This window comes from Solanum pennellii, chromosome 5, assembly GCF_001406875.1.
Source record: "Solanum pennellii chromosome 5, SPENNV200".
Lineage (NCBI taxonomy): Eukaryota > Viridiplantae > Streptophyta > Magnoliopsida > Solanales > Solanaceae > Solanum > Solanum pennellii.
In genome coordinates, this window is record NC_028641.1 from 47,145,115 (window position 1) to 47,148,495 (window position 3,381).

Below are 3,381 nucleotides of genomic sequence, written 5' to 3' on the forward strand. Positions count from 1 at the left end.
CCACGACGGTTCGTCCTGCAGGTCCGTCGCCAAGTTCAGAGAGTCGATTTCAGTACCCAAATTTCAGAAGTCTATGTCTTTTGGAACGAGACCCCCTCGACGTCCCGTCGTGCCCATGACGGTCCGTCGTGGGTTCCGTCGACTCACACAGTTTTTGTAGAAATTAAATCTGCTGGTCAAAACGACTAAGCAGGTCGTTACATAAAACAAGGACAACTTTATATTTTTGGAGACTCTTTAACCTTGAACTACCATTTTACTCATAATTGCATATCTTTAAAGCTATAAATTTCATGACATGTGTAAGATCGAATATCGAAAGATACTTTTGATATAGGTTCAAAATAATTTTTCTTTTTCAAAATTCATATCCAATGAAATGCTACCACGTAAAATAAAAAGGAGGGAGTAGTTCTCAACTTTCTTTTCGTATTTATTAGTACACTGCGTGCAACAACAAGCAGCCCCCTTACATGATTGAGAAAAGACTAGTGCGCAATGACTGATGAAAAGCAACTACTTCTTAGAATTCATATAGGGTTGGAACCCTTTACAAGGGGTTGCTTGCTGCTCGACCGGAGAGAAGAAATTCTCGTGAATAGACATAAGACTTCAACTCATCGTATAAACTCTTATCTATGAAAATCCTTGGGTCTTCTCTTGGATTTTGATATTCGTTAAAATTTTGATGATCTTTAGTTTACACATTCACATTCTATTTCCAAAAATATTAGGTTTAGACTAACCCATAGTTCAAAATTTCTATCAACCTTAGAAAGGAAGTGCTACTAATTAGAATTTAATTTTATTTGTCTTAAGATATTTTCATTTTTGAAAATAATTTCTATTATTGTTGAAATTATTCAGCCTCTGTGTTCTTATACCTGTTTAGATAAATTTTCAAAACATTTTGAATAGCAGGGTTTGAATGACAAGATGAAGTTAGTTCCAATTGATCTTCGGAAAAGGCCTGATTGGTACAAGGAAAAACTTTACCGCACAAATAAGGTAATTTTCCACAATACCAACATTCATTTTTGCTTTCCCAATTCACTTGTATTTGAAAATCTTGAGCTAAGACTTTGACAAAAGAATTTGGCCTCGTTGTAAATTGTATGAGAACTCTTGAAGAAAATATCCATGAATCTTTGGGAAAGGGATTTGTCTTCCTCTTTGTATTCAATAATTATTGACTAAGCTAGTACATAAATGTTCTAGTCTTATCATTCATATGATTGAAGCAAGTGCATGTTTAATTCTTTGGGAGAGCATGCATCTCATTTTACGCGAATGGTTATGTATATTTTGTAGTCTTCACAGGTGCCTTCCCTAGAGCACAACAACAAAGTGACGGGAGAGAGTTTGGATCTGGTTAGATATGTTGATTGTAACCTTGAAGGACCATCACCTTTTTCCGGATGTAAGTTGTGAAATTTCATTATGGTCCTTTTTGTGTAGGAAAATCTTAAGACATAAATTGATTAAAAAAAATATTGGCCAACTAATGTAGGACCACGAAAAGCGAAAAATTGTTGAAGAATTGATATCTTATAGTGACACTACATTCGTCCCGGCATTATACTGATCATTCACAGAAGATGCACGGACACTGGCTGGTGAGATTTGAGCTTTTGTTTGTTGAAACTCATTATGTTTTGTTTGTTAAATGTTTCTTATGTAAGTTAACGGTATTCATACTTGTACAAGGTGCACAATTTGATTACCTAGAAAAAGCTCTCCACAAATTTAACGATGGGCCTTTCTTCCTCGGTCAATTCAGTCAGGTCATTAGTATCTTTCATTTTCTTCTCTTCTCCGATGATGTTCCATGTGAGATGGTAGCATTGGCCAAAAACATACTCGACAAGCAGTGCAAAGTAGTGTGGGTGTACTTGTTTCCTAGAATTTCAAGCTTCATAGATAGTTTTTGCTGATATGAAAACTTTGTTGTGCTAGGTTGACATATTATATGCTCTATTTATAGAAAGGTTCCATATTTTTATGCTAAAGGGGTTTAACTATGACATCACAACCGGGAGGTATAAGCTAGACAAATGGATTGAGGTATGACTTCTATTCGATTTGGAGTGTAAAGTATGATTAAAATTTTATATTATATAAGAAATTTTATTATTCTTATGATTAATTAAGTTGTATTAGAAGTTGTATAGTAGAATGTTCATCACAATAGAAAAGGGTCCATGACTTTCCCTTGGAAAGCATAGAGACTAAGGCTTGTTAAAATTGCATTTGTTTCTTTTGGTGATAGCGTAAAATTCAAGACTAGTTGGTTGGCTCATTTTTAATGTATAATTCATGTGCTTTATAATGAAGGTATGCGTTGGAACAACAATGAAGTTGTCTTTGTGTTACTAGTAAGTCCTGAGTTTCGCAACCTTTTCACTTCTAATTCACCCATTAAATTTTTTTAAGAGTTCGATCAACATAACATGTTACATATAACAAGTTCAAATCGTGGAATCAACCACTGATATTTTTGTTAGGGTAGACTACATACATTACACCCCAATGGTGTGTATTATCCTAATTTTGCAGATGCTTTCTGCATCATTGTTCTATTTCAATTGTGTTGAGTTAATCTCTCTTAGGAAATGAACAATCTTGACAGATTCAAGCAAACAAAAGTCTTCAAACAGGAGAAAATGGTTGAGTACTACAAGAACCGCTTTCTGCCAGTACCCACTTCGCAAAGAATAAATACATCTATTTTTGTTCTTTTTTGCTTTGAGAACCGTATATATAGCTACTGACATTTCACTATATATGTGTTTTTTTTTTCAGAAAGCTTGAAACTTCAAAAATGCATCGTCAATCTCAGGTGAAAGTTACAGGGGCTAGTACTTTGGTATAAAATATGTTATGGAGTTCTATACTAATATGCATAAGCAATAAATTTTCTTTTTTTAATCGTTAGTGTTCAGAATTGTATTTTCCTTCTATAACCTAGAAAGACTTGTACTGTTATTTTATCATAGATGTAACAGTCATGCAGTGAATTTAATTTCTATAAAATTGGTGTTTCATAATTCTTTTTATTTTTATTTAATATGTTTTTATGGTATTAGAAAATATATATAGTTTTTCTAATATATTTTACTAAACTATTAAAGGTCACTTCAAGTACTCAAATAGGTAGTAGGTCAGCATGCTGGTTTGAGCACTTTGAAGGTGTTTTTTAAAATTTTGGTGGTTCTTTCATTTTAATTTTTTTATTCTATTTTATAGTCTTTTATATATTTAAAAAATAATTCATAAAAATATTTTTGTATAGGAGTAAAAACTGTTTGATGATATTAGACTTCGACTCCATATCTTTAAAAAATATACGGCCTTATCTGCTAAAAAGAAGTAATAGGTGGA

At 32.8% G+C, this 3,381-nt stretch overlaps 1 pseudogene; it reads left to right on the plus strand.

Annotated features, from left to right (window-relative positions):
- LOC107019526 overlaps window positions 1-2,811 on the plus strand; it is a 23,449-nt pseudogene extending 20,638 nt beyond the window's left edge.
- The last annotated feature ends 570 nt before the right edge of the window (window positions 2,812-3,381 follow it).